General features: G+C 37.8%; 1 pseudogene; it reads left to right on the forward strand.

The window, feature by feature from the left end:
• The first annotated feature begins 3104 nt into the window (after positions 1-3104).
• LOC142435236 (U6 spliceosomal RNA) lies at positions 3105-3204 on the forward strand (annotated as a pseudogene).
• Positions 3205-19402: the final 16198 nt, after the last annotated feature.

A 19402-nucleotide genomic window follows, 5' to 3' on the forward strand; every position in this document is an offset into this window, starting at 1 on the left:
TTCCAAAATCTGGGCAATGAGTAAGGAAGACTGGAGAAAAGTGATGCATTTTAATTATATTGCTAGTGAGGAATATGAAATATACTATGAACTGCCAAAAAACAAACAGATCTCTCTTGGAAGAAGTCTAGCCAGAATATTCCTTAGAATGGAATATAGGGAGAATTCATACTTTGTACATTTTAACAGAAAAGTCCAGCCCCTGAAATAGTACATCATTTTCAGTAGAGTCAGGGAAAATGAAGAAGACCCTCATCTAGATGGATTGACACAGTAATTACAACAACGGGCTCAAATATATCAACAGCTGTGACGATGGCGCAGGACCAGGTAATGTTTTGTTCTTTTTTACGTGGGGTCAGTAGGAGTTGGAACTGATTCTATGGCACTTCACAACACCATCACTCTGAAATATTCTGTTTAAGTCAGAGTTGTCACTGTAATCATTTAAGTTCAACGCCTGCATCATGTGCGGTCTCTTCCTTTGTATGTGTAGGTCCTTGGAGGACAGCATCGATTTAATTAAGTCATGTACTGAAAACTGAATCTGGTCCTTTCCACATTTGTATGTTGCATCTCTGAGCCTGTAACATTTGAAGAAAGTGTCATTTTCCCCACTTATTAAAAAGTGTAAATCTTAAGACACAATTTTAGATCACACCACATCTCTTTTCCATTGTTATTTAATTTTCACTTTGAGTGGAACATGAAGTGTGAATTTTTAAAATTCCTCTGTCACAGAGCATCACTTGTCTTTGTCTAGGAAAGATAAAGATGGTTTCTTGCACTGAGCAGGAAGAGCAAGTGAAAGCCATGGCATCTCCTTGTCGACCAACAGGGCTGTCTATTACCTTTGACAATTCCTGTTTAACCAGGTAGTCCAATTTCTGGTCTTACCAATAGAGTGAGAGCTGAGCTAGGTAGTGAGAGACTGAGTCACATGCCCCTTTATAAAGCCAATCCATTGAGAATGGGCATTGTACTGGGGCTCAGAACCAAACACAGAAAGCAGGGAGAGGCTCAGGGAGTTATGGGATGAAGTGTATCTCTTCTTGCTTGAACTATCCTAGTTCATTTCCTTTCATTTTATTGTATTTACTCTTTTGGTTTCCACTTATCTTTTTTTTTTACATTTTATTAGGGGCTCATATAACTCTTATCACAATCCATACATATATATACATCAATTGTATAAAGCACATCCATACATTCTTTGCCCTCATCATTTTCCAAGCATTTGCTTTCCACTTATCTTTGGACTGCTTCCATTGGTGACCATCTGCTCAACAGATACACAATATCCTGGAATCGGTCTTTGACTCACTGCTTGTACATTCACTGCTTGTACTCTCCCTTGACCCCATAGATCCACCAACTGCCTGGCTGTATGCCAAATTTCCCTTCTGTTTCTTCCTCTTTTCTTTGGTTCACATGTGCCACTGGGCCACAGATCCTCCAGCTTTCATTTTTAATGGTCAAATGCTGTCATATCCTGATTGCTCAGACTAACTTTACAGGCTTGGAACTTCCAGTAAGACTCAGAATACTTAGCTGCGTGGAATTCACATAATTAATAGTACTAATTCTCTTATTTCTCCTGGTCCTCTCAATCTCCAATCACTTTCATTCACTGCATTTGAGTGAATTCCGACTCATGGCAATCCTATAGGACAGGGCAGAACTGCCCTGGGGTTTTGAGCCTGTAACTATTTATGGGTGTAGAAAAGCTTATCTTTCTCCCTCGCAGAGGCTGGTGGTTTCAAACTGCTGACCTTGTGGTTAAGAGCCGAGAGTGCCACGACAACATTTCCAGGGCTCTTCCTAATCTCTAGCCACATATTTTAAAAGGTTTGAAAAAAGAGCAAAAATTTGCATCCCTCAAATATGACTCTGCCTATCTGTAAATTGGTAAAGGCTCTTTTTATACTTAAGATAAGGAGTGATGGGAAAAAGTAGTATATAATTAAATATTTATATCTGAAAATAATTTTATATGCAATTTTTAAATGTCTACATGTTAAATAAGCAAATTTTGCAGTTTGCAAAGTCCCTTTTATCAGGCACACATTTTTACATGAATTTTAGGAGACTTGTAACAATTGAGCCAAATTAAGACGTACAAATCATGGAATATTAAAGGTTCATTACAGATTTTCTTTCACTTTTTGTTTTTCTTTGGAGAATATTGGCTTTAAAACAAAAAAAATTCCTCGATATTTAAAAAAATGTATTTGAGTGTAAATTTTAGGGAGAACAATTGGCATGATAGATTGTAAATATCTGTAATATTTACCCTCAGAACTTATTGAAGGCATTCAAATATGACTTAAATAGTCATAATAAGGAAACTAAAGGTGATAACTTTTTAAATCTAGCATGCACAGTCCAGAAGACTACTCTAGTCTTTTCACCAAGTCTGACATTAGAGAACAGTCAAAAAAAAAAAAAGGAACACACTCATCTCTGACAGAAATTTGAGTACAAGGCATCCCCACCTACTACCACCACCCTCAGGTTTGATAATTCTCTGGAAGAAAGGAAGTACTCGCTATAAGCTTTTATACTCAGAGTGATGGTTTATTGTTATTATGTTGTTGAGGATTTTGGATACAACCATGTGTCACAGATTCAAATTGCTCCAATCATTAGAGAAGCAGATGACTAGTCCTATTTCTTCCAGGGTACCTCTCGGTGGATCAAACCACCAACAGTTTGGTTACCAGCCTAGTGCAAACCATTTGAACTACCCACTGACTTGTGATTATGATTTATTACAGGGAAGGGATACAGATTTAAATCAACCACAAGAGATGGCATTTAAGTCAGACATCAGAAAAGTACCACAAAGCTTCCAAGTGCCTTTCTCCATGAAGTGAGGACAGAGTTATTTTCTTGATAAGAGTGTGACAATATATCAGAAGTATTGTCAACCCGTGTCTTTACTGGGACATGATCACATAAACATTGGTCACACTGATGGTTAAGGTTGTGTGTCAACTTGAGTGGGCAAGTTGTTCTCAAGTTGGCAAGTTACGATGCAATCGTCCCTATGATAACTGACATAATGTAATAACCATTGTCATGAGATCAGAGATGAGCAGTCAGTGTTCGCTTCGGCAGCACATATACTAACATTGGAATGATACAGAGAAGATTAGCATGGCCCCTACACAAGGATGAGCAGGTGAACAGTCAACCATTTGAAAGGGAGTTTCCTTTGGGGTGTGGCCTACATCCAATATATACAGACATCCTGGCAAAGCCTTAAGGCATTTTCTAGCTCTGGATCCTGCATCTGGTTAATCATTATCTGACTTCTGGTTCTTAAAACTTGAGCCAGTTGCCTCCTGTATTGCCTGCTTAGGTTGGATTTGTTAGCCTCCTTAACCAGCTCCTCCCATCTGACCTGATAATCTTGGGTTCATCAGACACGACAACTATATGAGTCAAGAAAATAATCAAAGGATAGCCACCGCTACCCCTCAAGGGGATGAACAACAGAAATCATGGGGGAAGAGAGACACTGGTCAGTTTAAGATATGAAAATAATATTTATCACTTATCAAGAGGTCATGAGGGTGGTGGGGAGGGACAAAAGAAGAGCTGCTACCAAGGGCTCAATAGGAAGTAAATTCCCGGAAATGAATGATGGCAACATATGTATGAATATGCTTGATAGAATTGATGTATGGATTGTTATGAGTTGTTAGAATCCCCCCAAATGACCTTTAATTAATAAATAATAACAATAACTACCAAAAAAAGAGAGAACCCTGCATCTTGATGTTTGATCAGTAGACTTGGGACTTGCCAGCCTTTACAACCATATGAGCTGTCTCCTTGAGATAAATCATTCTCTGTATATACAAGGGGGTATGCCCCCCCAAAACAATATTTTTTCAAGGCTATGTGTTTAAATTTTTTACAATGCAATTTTATCACCTTAAAGTACTCTTCATTACACCTAATACATTTGTGAAATCTGCAATTCCATTCTTGGAAACATTTTTTCAAACTTATCTGTTTGGGTGGCTAAGAGCATCTCCCTCGGGTTTTTTTGTTTTGTTTTATCCCCCTATTCTATGTCATCAAATTGCTGTCCTTTTATGTCCCTGTTCATTTGTGGAAACAAAAATAAGTTTTATGGTGCAAGGTCAGGTGAGTAAGGTGCATTGGGCAAGAGAGGCGTGCTGTTTTGTGCCCAAAATTGGTGCACTGAAATGGCTGCGTGAGCAGGTGCATTGTAGAGGTAGCAAACCCAGTCCCCATTATGCCACAAATCGGGTCTGTTTAATGGTACACTGTTACGCAATCTTTACAGACCCTCTAAATAGAAGGCTTGATTAGCTCGTTAACCTGGTGGAAAGAACTCCAAATGCACTATGCCCCTCAAATTATATAAAAAGAGAACATCATCTTGGTCTTTGATTTCACTTGACGAGCTTTTTTGGGTGAGGTTACGATGGTGTCTTCCACTGGCTGATTGATGTTTGCTTTCGGTGTCGGAGTCATAAGAGTAGCACCAAGTCTCATCACCAGTAATGACCTTGGGGGGAAAGTCTGGATCACTTCGGAGCTGTTCTTTCAAAGCACGGCGTGTTTCCACTCGCGCTCTTTCTTCTGCTCAGTCAGAACCTGAGGCATACATTTCACAGTGACCCTTGTCACTCCCAAATCTTCTGTTAAAATTCGCTGAACCGAGCTCCAAGACAACCTTCCCAGATAACCTTCCCACCTCTTCCATGGTCCATTGTCTGCCTTCGAGCACAAAGTGCACAATTTTGCCAGTCCGGGAAGTTGACAAACATTCTGAACAAGGTTTGTCATCAATCGACATTTCGCCTTCTTTGAAATGAGTAAACCACTTTTACACCTGAGTTTTTTGCACCGTGCTGTCCTTTTAAGCTATGTTCAACACCACAGCAGTTTCTGCGACATTTCTTCAGAGCAGGAAATGAAATTTCGCAGCCACACTCTTCTCTTAAATGGGCCATTACAAAAATAAAAATGAGGTTTGAATGAAACTGATTTTACCCCCAACAAAGAAATCACTGTGACCAGAGAGAACCTTCCCAGACTAAAGCACTAGGTGCACTAACTCCCAGTGAATTGCTGGATGCTTGCTTAGTGGGAAAAGGCATACTAGGAAAGTTTAACTTCGCCCAGCACAATTCTATTTGGGGGGAGGTATGCCCTCATATTACATTGTTGATGAATTTTAGTTCTTTAACCAGACTTCTTATTCAGTGACATATCCTCATCATCCTGTAATGAATAGCTAACTCTGATAAGCTCTCAAAACTCAAAATCACATTGCCATTGAGTCAACGCAGATAGCGACCTCCTGTGGATTTCGGAGACTATAACTGTTTATGGGAGTAGAAAGTCCAGTCTCTCCCTCAAAATTACTGGAGGTTTTGAACTGACGACCTTGTGGATCAGAGCCCAATGCATAACCACTATGCAAACAACTCCAGCATCATAGGCTAGGTACTTCATATAAACTATTTTATTTATTGACAGCTCGTATTTAACTATAGAAAAGCGGAGATCCATCAATTCAAACACTATTAAGATTCAAAGATGGACATATCTTTAGCTTAAGTCCTGGCATGCTTTTTTTCTGAGATGCCTACAATGTGTTGTTAGTATTGCCATGGATACTTAACTGTGAGACTTTGGTCGAGAGAATTAGCCCTGTAACATTAGTTTTCTAATCTGTAAAGTCTAGATAATTACATATATTTTGGGGGAGTTGTGATGGTGAGGAGCAATGTATAATAAGGGCGGTATGCATCTCCAAATATCAAAGTATCTGCATGCTGTGCCTTCATAAATTGAGAGAAAAAAAACTGTTTGGGCTAAAATATTATGTAATTTTATCAGAATACTAGTAGTATTGTTGATAACATTGAACATTTTGCATATTTCCATTGTGCTAGGCTTAGTTTTCAAGAGAAACAAAGCCAATGACACCCATATATGTATAAGAAAGGGCTTTATCTCAAGAAGTCATCTTAACAAACAGCATCTAAATAAGGCAATTAACTAAACTAAGTACACATGATAGAAGCACACCAGCCTGTATGATCCAAGAATTGTAAATAATATAATCCAAATCCAAAGGTGGGAATGGTATCAGACATACCATCAAGTATGAACACCTGGTCTGCAGAAGGTTACGGATGACAGTGGAAGTCCAAAATCCATTTGTGTGGTCAAATTATAGATTAAATCTCTGGTGAATACCCTCTGACTCTCTCTCTCTCTCTCTCTCTCTCTCTCTCTCTCTCTCTCTCTCTCTATATATATATATATATATATATATATATATATATATATATATCCATGTTACTAAGTAGAGATGTTCTAGGATATATACCAATTGTTGGAATTTTGTGTGATCTATTTCTTATTTTTTTAAATCATTTTACTGGGGACTCTTACAACTCTTGTTACAAACCATACATCAATTGTATACAACATATTTGTACATGTATTCCATTGTTCTTTTCTAGATATTTACTTTCCATTGAGCCCTTAGGATCAGTTCCTCGTTTTTTCCCACCCTTCTCATCACACCCCCCCAAACCCTGGTGGCCCCTAATAGATTGTAGATTGTTAATTATATTCAAATCTCATGCCTACTGCTGTCTTCCTTCCCCTCTGGTTTCTGTTGTTCTACCTCCTGACTGGGAGTGTGTGATTATGTGGCATTCATTGTGATCAGTGACCCCTTCTCTCCCCACCTCTACCCCTCTTCCCTCTACCCTTTGGTATCTCTATTCCATTCCTGTTTCAGGGTTCCATGTGTTGTGAGTTTTATCTCTTGCCTATCCCTATGTACATGCTCCAATCTAGTCCAGATTGGGAAACGGCACTGGGGTCATGATAGCGGGGGGGGGGGGGTATGAGGAGACCTCTAGGGAACAGTGGTATATTGTGTGACCCATTAGTGCTCTACTGAACCCTGATTGACTTACCTCCTCCCTGTGACTTCTCTGTGCGGGCATGTTCCATTGTCTATATATGGGCTTTGGGTCTCCGCTCCAATTCCCCCCCCCTATTCTCACTAATGCATTTATGTTTTTTGTTTACTGTTTGTTGTGAATCTTCTTAGGCCGGTTGCCTAGTCTCAACATATCATGAACACACTGGCTGGTGTGCTTCTTCCATGTGGGCTTGTTGCTTCACTGTTGTATGGCCGCTTGTTTATCTTCAAGCCTTTAAGACCTCAGACACTAATGTGTGATATATTTCTATTTCCAATATTTTAAGGAAGCACCACACAACTTCTATAGTGGTTGCAACATTTTATAACCCCATTAGCAATATATGAGAGCTCTGTTTTTTTTAACTTGCTATTGATGCTGGAATGGGATGATATCTTATTATTATTGTGATTAATATCTCTCTGAGGAATATTTCATTTAACAACCCTGATGCACAAGAACCAGTTAAGGTGTCAAAGACCAATCTCCTCATGTGCATATGAGAATTTGACAAAGAATAAAGAAAATTGCATAAAAATTTATTAATATGAATTATAGTTTTGATGAATATTGAAAGTACTATGGACTGACAGGGGAATAAACAAATTTGTCTTGGACCAAGTACAACCAGAGTTTTCCATAGAAGCAAATATGGTGAGGCTTCGTACTTTGTCTAGTGTGCTTTTGACACGTTATCAGGAGCAAATAGTCCCTGGAAAAAGACAATGACGTCTTCTGAGTAAAGTATCGGGTCAACAGAGAAGAGGAAGCCTCTCAATGAGATGAGCTGATACAGTGATTGCGACAGTGGGCTCCGGTGTACTTTTGTTATAGTTGTGAGAATAGTGCAGAACTGAGCGGGTTTTCATTCTTTTGCAAATAGGTTCTCTATGAGTCAGAGTGAACTAGACGACACCTATCTTAGAGAGAAAGAGCGAGCGAGTGAGTGAGCGAGCGAGCGAGCGAGCGAGAGAGAGTTTATATTAAGAAAATGGCTCACATACTTGTAGAAGTGGACAGGTTCCCATCCATGGGTCAAATGTCAGGCTGCAGGCTTCTTCTGCCTCATGTACCTGCAGAGGCTGAGGATCCCAGGATTGGCAGGTCAGAGAGTAGGCTTCTGACTGCAAAGGCAAATTAACCTAAGGTTGGCAAGTAATATAGCAGGCTGCTAATGATTCCTAGGTCAGGAGGCAGTACAGGAGGCTAGATGATAAACCATATGCAGACTCCAGACCCAGTAAAATAAAATGGATCATTCCACATCATTCAGTCATATTGGAAGCAGGCTACACTACCAAAAAGATCTTGTTATGGGGCCAAATCACTGATAATCCTGGCTCGCCCAAGTTGACAACAGAAGACCCCTTAATTATCACAGCATGTAACAACAGCAAACAATGGCTATGAATTGAAATGAACATAATAGTAATATTTGGGGGGAGGCTTAATGACTAATGCCACCGTTCAGTATGGATTGCAATTCTATGTGAAGAAAATCAAACTCCTCACAAATGGAGCAGTTAGTGCTGTTTTTGGTGCCATTGAGACTGTTCCAACCCACAGCTACGTTACGCACAACAGAATGAAACACCGAGTAGCGCTGTGCCTTCCTCACACTTGTTCCTCTGCACAAGCCCTTTGTTGCAGCCGCTGTGTCCACCCACCTCCTCGAGTGTGTTGGGGTTTTTTGCTGCCCTCCTACTTCACCAAATATGTTATCATATTCCAGGGACTGGTCTCTCACGACAACATGTCTAAAACATGTAAGACAAAGCCTCTCCATCTTTGCCTCGAAGGAGCACTCTGGTCATACTTCTCCCAAGACTGATCTGTTTGTCCTTTTAGCAGTCCATGGTACTTTCAATATTCTTCTCCGGCATCACAATTCAAATGCATCAATTCTTCCATCTTCTTTACTCAATATCCAACTTTCACATGCATATGAGGTGATTCAAAATACCATGGCTTACTATAGCAAAGTGTGGTGAAGAAAGCAAATGGTGCCCAGCTATCAATTGGAATAGTGTCTCGGATCTTAAAGGCTTGTACTCAAACAAGCAGCCATTTAAGTGAGGCATCAACTAAGCCTACATGGTAAAAGCACACCAACTTTTGTGATCCAAAGATAACAATAACAAAACCCAAATATGATGAAGGGAAAAGTACCAGAGCTGCAATTGTAGACACCCAATTTATAGAAGGCTATGGTGGTCAGTGGGAGCCCAAAACCCATCTCAAGAGTATCTATGGTGATCCAGCATAATCGAGTTTACAATTATCTCTATATGACAGTAAGACTGTTTGAGTTTCTTGACTGTGGCTAGAAGGGGTATGTCAGCGGCTTAATCTGACTAGATACTCTTCTTGACACAACCTGATTTTTTTCAATTCTCAAGTATTTCTTACTTGTACTATGACAAAATGTCTTCCCTGGATGATTAAATATTGATGGTGGTCTTTTCTTTCTTACTCATTACTTGTATTTTTATCTTTATATTGTTATTAATTTATCTTTGCCATTTAATTTTATTTTTTATGGTTTCTGTTGGGTTTCCCAGTTTGGGAAGAACAGAAATAGTAGATACACAGAGATAATAACTTAAGTGATGGTTTATTGGTGATATGGGGGGGGGCTATGAGAAGGTGAGGGGATTTGGGGAGTAAACAATGAGTCAAAAAGGGAGAGGGAGCACTAGAATGGATTGTAATTATGTATATACAACTCATTTTAAAAGTGATTTAAGCATAGAAGTGTATGGTAAGAGAATATTGTATCGAGAAATCACGAAAGAAAAAAGAAGAAAGAAACCAAACTTAAACAACGTTACCCTGGGTGAAGGGGAAGGAGTTGTTGCTTAGGGGGCATTGAGTTTATGTCAATGGTGTTGGAATAATTTGGAAAAGAATATCAATAATGGTTGTAAAACACCAAGAGTATAATCAACTGCACTGAATTATACAAGTAGAAGTTGTAGAATTAAAGAATGTTCTGCTGTGTATGTTTTTTCCACAATTAGAAAAAAAGACATAATTATACGAATAACAATGACTACAAGGATGAAGAAAATGCTCCAGAATTGAACCTGGTGACAATTTTACAACTCTTCTTCATATGATTGAATTTTTGAATTGTATGATATATGGATGAAGTGCTAATAAAACTTTAAAAAGAAGTAAAAGAAAACACCATGGCTTAGGTCAGGCACACTTTAGTTCTCAGAATAGCATACTTGCTTTTCAATACTCTAAAGAAGTCTAGTGCAGCACATTTATCTAATGCAACTAGTTTTTTTTTTCTTTTTTAATCTTGGCTGCTGCTTCCATGAACATTGATTGTGGATCCAAGCAAGATTAAATCCTTGACAACTTCAATAATTTCTCCAATTATCATGATGTTACCTACTGGTACAGTTATGAGGATTTTGGTCTTCTTTACATTGAGTTGCAATCCACACTTGAGACGCAATCTTTGATCTTCATCATCAAGTGCTTCAAGTTCTCCTCACTTTTAGCAAGCAAAGTTGTATCATCTTCATATAGCAGGTTGTTAATAAGCCTTCCTACCATCTTAATGACATATTTTTCTTCATATCATCCAGATTTTCTAGTAATTTTCTCAGCATCCAGATTAAACAAGTATAGTGAGAAAATACAACCCTATTTCACACTTTTCTATATCTCACAACTGCTTCTTGATTTATATACAGGGTCCACATGAGCTCAATGAAGTGTTTCGGAAGTCCCATTTTTCTCAAAGTTATCTACAGTTTATTATAATACAGAGTTGAATGCCATGGAGTAGTCAATAAAGCACAAGTAAACATTTTTTCTGGTATTCACTGCTTTCAGCTAAGATTCATCTGACATCAGCAATGATATGCTTTGCTCCATGTGGTCTTCTGAATCTGGTCTGAACCTCTGGCAGCTTCCTGTAAATGTATTGCTGCAACCATTGTTGGATGATCTTCAGCAACATTTTACTTGCATGAGATATCAGTGATATTGTCTTATATTTTGAATGTTCTGTTGGATCTCTTTTCTTTGGAATAATTAAAAATATGAATCTCTTCCAGTCAGTCAACTGTCAAATAAGTACTTCTAGTACTTACCAGTTAGTGGAAACATTTTGAATGATATTCCATCAATGCCTGGAGCCTTGTTTTTGGCTAATGCTTTCAGCGCAGTTTGAGTTACTACCTTCACCATAATTGGTTCTGTTCATATGCTACCTCCTGACATGGTGGAATGTCAACGAGTTATTTTTGGTACACTTTTTTCATAACATTGTTATACTTTTTTTCACTTATGCAATTTTTAAATTTCTTGTAGTATTACTTTGTGATTTTAAAAATATGCCTTTTGTTCTCTGGCTAGAGAAAGAAGTGTTTGTTCTTTTGGGTGGTGAAAAATAGATTCTTGCAATGTGCATGTAGGTACTGTGATGATGAATGAAATATGTAGGCATAAACATTTTATGAGTACTAAGTATACCCCTTTGAAGATGAGGAAACTAAGACACAGTGGTTAATATATACTCATTTTCATCAAAGTATACACAGCTGTGGTCTGTATGAGTGGGAATCCAAACTGAGGCCATTTTGCTTTCAAAGAGCATGTTTCTATATTTTCAGCTATAAGTCATACACTTAACCCATAATATCAGTTTTTTGGTAATCTTAATTTTGAACTTCCATCATTAATTTACTACCTGGTATGCTATTAAATCTCTCTAGAAGAAAACACAGTATGTAGTCTAAACTTTAGCATATTTAGAAGAGATTGAATAGTATCATATTTCCTATCTTTATACTAACTAAAGGAGCCCTGATGGTATCCTTAGCTCCTTTTGGATTGATAACCACAAGTTCAGCTTTTGAAACCACCAGTCACTCTGCAGGAGACAGATGAGGCTTTCGATTCCCATAAGCAGTGGTTCTCAACCTTCCTAATGTCACTACCCTTTAATACACTTCCTCATGTGTGGTGACCCTCCAAACATAAAATTATTTTCATTGCTACTTCATAACTGTAATTTTGCTACTGTTATGAATTGGGCAACCTCTGTGAAAGGGCTGTTCGACCCCCAAAGAGGCCGCGACCCACAGGTTGAAAACCACTTCCACGAAGAGTTACAGCCTCAGAAACCCACAGGGGCAGTTCTACTTGTCTTCTATGATTGCAATGAGTCAGAACTGACTCCATAGCAATGAAATTGGTTTGTGTTTATACTAACTTTATATATATATATATATAATTTTACCCACTGCTATCTGTTGTTTGGTTCATCATCACCGACCTTAATAAAATCTTTTATTTTGCAGTTCTCATGTGCCTTATCAATCAATTAATTCGATACACTGTCTACTAGAACTGTTCATGATTTATCTACAGATTTTTTTTCTGTCCATTTGTTCTCTCATTTAGGAAAAATAGGCAATTTTATGGCATATTGAAGGCACTACTTTTAAAAAAACACATCTCTGAGTCTTAATATTTTAATAGGCTTGTTATTGGTGTTAGATGCCATTGAGTTAATTCCATCTGTGGTACTTATATAATCTATTGTTAATTTGAGAGGATTAAGAGTGAAGGGGTGGAATTTAGCCTGTCAATCAGATCGCAGCTTGCTGACCTCATTTGGAGGCGCTAAGGAGACAAATAGCTCGTTGGAGGTGGGACACACACTCACTCCCTGGGAGACATTATAGCTGACAAGACACATGGAATACTCTAATACCCTGAGCTGGAGGAGCCGCGTGAAGACTCCTGCCAGCGCTGAGATGCTTACAACAATACTGGATCCATAGGACTTCCCACCCACTGGCCTGTGGTCTTCCTGCATTCAGTGTCATTGCATGTGTTTCATGAGTCTGAAGAAGACTTTCTAGATTAGTATTGGACCTATGGGTTAATAATGGACTTATGGACTTGATCTGGACTGGACTCGACTGGGCTGGGATGTTTTCTTAATATACAATTACTCTTTATAGAAACTCTTTCTTATACACATATGAATGTCTATGAATTTGTTGCTCCAGTCTACCCAGAATAACACACACCACATAGTTACCTTATACACAATAGAATGAGACACTGCCCAGTCCTGGGCCATCCTCATAATTGTTCCTAAGTTTGAGCCCATTATTGGAGCCATGGTGTCAATCCATCTCCTGAAGGGCCTTCTTCTCTTTTGCTTTACCAATCATGATGTCCTCCTCCAGGGTCTGGTCTCACCTGTCCACATGTCCAAAGTATGTAAGATAGCGTCTCACTATCCTTGCCTCTAAGGGTCACTTTAGCTGTATTTATTCCAAGATGAGACAGATTTATTTGTCCTTTTAGGTGTCTCAAAGTTTAATTAATGAAGATGGGTTCAAGAGATTGTCATATCACTGGTCATGTAGTGAGACCTGGTTTAATTGTATTTTGGTATCAAGGAATAATTTAGTTTGGAATATAAGAGTGAAAATTGATAAAATGAAAATAAAAAGAATTGTTTGCCAAATATACGTGATAGCTATTGGCTTCTTGACTGAACTCTGGTTTCATTTAGTCTTTCAGTAAAATACATGAGAGATTGTGATAGGCAAACAAGATATGAGGAATACATCACCATGTTTGCCAGTATGTTTTCTCCCTGTCTGTGAATATTTTAGAAATAATATGAGATCATGTGAACAATATTATCTGAGAACATTAGTTTAAAATTGCTTATAGCATTTGGTGTCAGTGTATGTTCTGAAGAAAAACAGCATCAGCAAAAATAGATAGAGCTATATTTCAAGAGGAAAAGGTAAATGATCAGGATGGCATTTGAATTACTCTCAAGTGCTTTTATAAATCCATAACTACAGATCTAGCCTTCCTCTCCTTCTATAAGACCAACAAGGTACTGTACTTTTTTTGGTAAGCAAGCAAAAAAACTGCACTAAATATCAATGCCATTATCATCAAGAAGTGTAACTGAACAAAATGGTTACTGACTGCCAACAAGTCACCTGCAAACACTTAATATTTAAAAAGAGAATATTGCCATTTAATCACAAGATAGTCACACTTAACTGCAATACTTTAAAAATGATCATTCCTGAGCAACAGAAAATCGTAACTGATTATCAAAGAGAAATAAATGCCATCCCCATAGTCAGAAAGAACCAGAAAGGACAAATGGCAATAGAAGATCTTAATTAAGCCTTTGACCTAAATGAAGTAAAGTATGCTTTTTCTTCTCCAATTTGCCTGTTTTCCCACCTATCTCCCTTCTTCTCTTTAAATCTGTTTAAATTTTCTCCATCTTTTTCATTTATTAGGTTGATATTTTTCTCCTCATAATACTCCACATTTTTTGGTCGAGACAAAAAATAACCTTAAGAAGTAGATTTCATCACCAACCACTGTTTCTGCTAACAAATCTCTAGCTTTGATTCATCCCAAATGTGTTTCATGTACTATTTCTTCCATTTCATTATTCATTGAAGAATATTGTAAAGTACGAAGCTGCGCTGTTGAGTGAGCGCATGGAGAAATCACTTCCGTGAATAGGCCTATTGTTCAATAGCTTGGAAAAGGATTTTCCGAATGTCTCTGGATGTTAGAAACATTATAGAGACATTTGATTTCAGTCAAAACACATCAACTGAGGGAATTTGTCATGATTGGTTCACTGCGTCTAAAAATTCAGATCCTGTAAACACTGAATTGTCAAATTCCTTTAAAAATCAATCTAGACTAGGTATATTTTATTCATAATATTATTTCGACACAGGCAAAAATACAAGAACTGAATTTGACAGGAAATCGGCAACTGAGACAGAAAACATAAAATAAATATTAAGACTTGCGGAGCGTAACAATACCAATCATTGGATTGTAAATGTACTTTAGTTATTCACACATTCACATTTTGAAGTAAGGAAAGAAACTAAGAAAAACAAAACTGTATAATACAATAATATATAACAGGAAGAAATTCATCTCTCTCTTTCTAAACATTTTGAGCGCCCCTTGTCTAAGTGTACTTTAACTGGAGTATGCTCTAATCAACTGTGTCAGTTACATTACCCAAACTGTGAACAATTCAGGTAAGAGGACCAAGATTCCTTACAAGAACAGAATGTCTCACAGTTCTGGAAGTTGAAAGTCTGAATTCAAGTACCAGGAGGACCATGTTCTCTTGCATACGGTCCTCTTTTGTATCTCCCTGCCTCTGGTAGCAATAGACGTTTCAAGTCCTTGGTTTGTAGATGCATCTTCAAGGTATGGGCATCTTCCCCCTGAATGTTTCTGTGTTAGTTCTCCTCTTTTATAAGGACAACACCCAGATTGTATCATGATCCACTTTAGTATGAGGCGCTCTAATGGCATAGTGGAAATGTTGGGAGTTTAAAACCAACAGCCGCTTCTCAGGAGAAAAATGGGGCTTTCGGGAACAGTTCTACCCTGTTCTATAGGGTCCCTATTTGTCAGCCTCAACTCAGTGACAGTGAGTTTGGTGTTTTGGTTTTACTTTAGTATATCCTCATGTTAACATGTTTCCAAACAAGTATTTGTAGAAATGATTGTACAGCTATTTTTGATGTGATTGGACTATTGAATTGTATGGTATGTGGATGAAGTGCCAGTAAAAACTTCAGTATGTCCCTTTGAGGTACACAATTCGAGCCATAACAATCTGCATGTATACATTTCAAATCTGTATCCCTCTTTTTATCTCTCCTACTAAGTTTTCATTTACCATAATGATAACCATCTTCACATTGTTTTTCCACCTGTTATTAAATCTTAATATGTCGAAAACTGAACTCATTATCTTGCCAACACTAGGTCCTCATCTGTATCAGTCAGAGTTCAGCCAGGGAAGCAGAATCAGTAGGGGTTGTATGTGTTTGACATTTGGGACAGGGAATTGGCCTTCTTCAATTGTGGTAGGTGATCAAGGCTACGCTCTCTGTAAGGCTATTATTTCTACAATTGATACCAGAGATTGAAGTGCACAAGGCAGACAGTGAGGAAGGGAAAATGCATGGAAATTATAGGAGATCTATGACAAGCTGGAACACATAAACATGAGATAGAGCCTCATGGGAGGGAACAACTGGAACTTGAGGCAGTTCCTCTAACCTTGGAAATGACAGTACTCAGCAGTGTTCAGCAGGATCCTGGGCCCTTCATCATAGTGCTAAATGGAGTTGGGGAATTGGGCTCAGGAGTTGGAGAAACTGAAAGGTGATCCAAAGGAAGAGAGAGTAGCTGTAGATCTCGTTGCTGTCTCATATCAGCCAGGTTAGTCAATTGATCATCAAAACCAGTGTGTGTGAGCTACAATGAACTATGCTACCTATCCATCCTTCGAATGTCCAAAAATTTTCATTGTGGAGGGACCTAATTGGAAACAAACAGGAGTGACTTCTGGGAGATGTCTCTCAGCATACATGAGCAGACATATCTTTCAAATCTCCTTAAAGTATACCCTGTCTTTGACTAAAGACAACACCACCGTCATACTTACACCTACTATCTTGCATACAATTGAAAAGAGAACCAACCCATTTTTTTAGTAGAAAATGCAATCTCCCTCTCTCCTTTAACTTTGGTGATGTTTATTTCCCCCCAAGCTGATTAACTCCCTTCCTTAGATATACTACAATAACTTAAATATTTAGATATAAACTTAGTCATTGTCAATATACCTTGTGTTGGTTGCTAAGCAAATGTGATGGGTTTTGTGTCAACTTGAGAGGGCCAGGATTCTTTATATTTTGACAGTTGAGGCCTCCCCCATGATGTGAACTAACAAAATATAATCAGCTCCATGATAGAATCTGCTATGTATAGCCACGCAGTTGTGGAAAGATTAGGATGGAGTGCAAGTGAAAAGAAGTTTCCTTGGAGATGTGACTTATTCTTATTTAAACATACACTTGGTAATTAGGATCCTAATTAGGTAATTAGGATCAATACAGTAACCCTTATTTTTCCTGTTGATTTAGATGTAAGAGGAGCTCCAAATGGTCCTAAGGTATTCTGAACTTCTAGTTTAATGGAATAGATGTGTGTGTCCCTTTGAAACTAAGACCTCTGGTTCCGAGCAGCATAGAGTCACAGGGACAGAAAGCAAAAACACTGTCAGTGGGTTGCTAGATGTAATACTGAGTGGTGTCACTCCTATTTCCTCCCCTTGTTTCCTAGACCTGTGAATTCTGGCTATTGGAGAAACAGGTCCATACATTGGCTGCTGGCTTAGAGCAGATACAGCCTCTTGGAGAACACTATTCCAACCTTGCAAGCTATTGCCACCTAACTGGCATCATAATTGTGTCGTTAGAAGGCCATTCCATGTTCTTTCGACCAAGATGTTTCAGGATGGTGGGGAACATGGTAAGACCAGTGGATTCCATGAGCACAGCCCCATTGTCACACTTCTTTTGCTGGTATAAAATCTTGATCTGAGGCGATGCTGTAGAGGATACCATACTGACGGATAAGGGATGTATTCTGGATATACAAGAGTAGTACTTTGAGCAGAAGTATTGAGTATAGGGAAGACAAATCCATACCCAGAGTGCTATTTCAGTAAGAATAAACTGATGCCCTTTCCATAATGGAAGTGGTTTAATTTAATCAACCTGCTATCAGGTTGCTGGTTGAACTTGCTGAGGAAAATTCCTCTATTGAAGTCTCAGTGTTCTTCTCTGCTGCTGGCAGATTGGGCACTCACCAGCGGCAGTACCCAAGTTGGCCTTCGTGAGTGGAAGTCCAGTTGCTGAGTCCATACATAATCTCAGTCAATGTAGTCCACCATATAAACAAAATAAAGATAATAAATACATTATCATATCAATCAATGCAGAAAAGGCATCTGACAATATTCGATTCCTGAAAAAAATTCAATAAAATATGAATAGAAGGGAACTTTCTCAGTACAATAAAGGTCATATATGGAAAACCAATGGGCAACATCTTGCTTAATGGGGAGGAAATTGAAGCATTCCCCTTGTGAATGGGAATGAGACAATCATGCCTCTTATCACCAATTTTTCAAACATTGTGCTGGAAGTCTTAACCAAGGCTATTAGGCATAAAAGAACCCAAAACTCAAAGAATCAAAATTGGTAAAAAAAAAAAAAGAAATGGAATTACATTTGTAGATGATATGATTTTATATATAGACTTGACAAAAATTGTTGGAAACAAGATATTTGGTAACATTGCAGTATACAAGATTAACATACAAAAATCAATGATAATCCTGTATGTGGATGAAAAGAACTATGAGTAAAAATGAAGAAAACAATATTATTTAGAATACCCACACAAATGATGAAATAATTAGGAATAAACATAACCAGAGAAACAAAAGAATTATACAAAGAAAAGCACAGAATATTCCTACACAAAATCAAGAGAGATCTACATAAATGGAATAATATTCCATGCTCATGAATAGAAAGTGTTAATTTTGTGAAAGTGTTAATACTGCCCCAAACGATGTGTAAATAGATTTCAACCATATTGTTTAAAGTAATGGAAAAACAGTTAACTTCATATGTAGAGGAAAGTGTTCCAACATAAGCTAAGAACTTCTCAAAAAGAAGAATAAACTAGGGGACTCCTCACTTTCCAACCTATTGCAGTCACAATTGTTAAAACTGTTTGATACTGATGCTAAATCAATGGAGCAAAAAAAAGAAAGAATGGTAGATACATAGATCAATGAAACAAAAAAGAGAGCACAGAAAGAAATCCATCAATTTACAGACAACTGAATGTTTTTACCAAGGCCAATAAAACATTAACTGGGGGAAGAGATAGCTTCTTCAACAAATGGTGTTGGCAAAATTGGAACCCCCATCTGTAGAAGAATGAACCAGAATGCATACCTCACCCTGCATACAAAAACAAACCCAAGATAGAACCAACACCTAAATATAAATCCCAGAACTGTAAAAATCCTCAATTGAAAAATAGGACAAATTTAAGGGTCTTATTGCACAGTACTGACATACTATCAAATATAAATAAAGAAAAACACAATAGAAGGTGAAGTAGATAACTGGGACTTACTAAAAATTAGACATTTTTGTGCATCAGAAGACTTAATTAAAGGAGTTGAAAGAGAACTATTGAGTGGGAAACTTGTTGGCAAAAAAATAAACAGGCTAATAATTTCTCCAATATAAAGGTAACTTTAACAACATGAAAAAAGATGAAAAACTCAATTGAAAAATGGGCAAAAGACAGTTCACAAATAATAACATCCAAATGGCCAACAAACATATGAAGAAATGCTCACCATAACTAGCCATTTGGGAAATGAAAATACAATCAATGATGATATACCACCTTACACTGAAAATGCAGAAAATAGCAAATTCTGGGAAAGATATGGAGAAAAATGGAGTGCTCAT

This window comes from Tenrec ecaudatus, chromosome X (genome assembly GCF_050624435.1).
Source record: "Tenrec ecaudatus isolate mTenEca1 chromosome X, mTenEca1.hap1, whole genome shotgun sequence".
Lineage (NCBI taxonomy): Eukaryota > Metazoa > Chordata > Mammalia > Afrosoricida > Tenrecidae > Tenrec > Tenrec ecaudatus.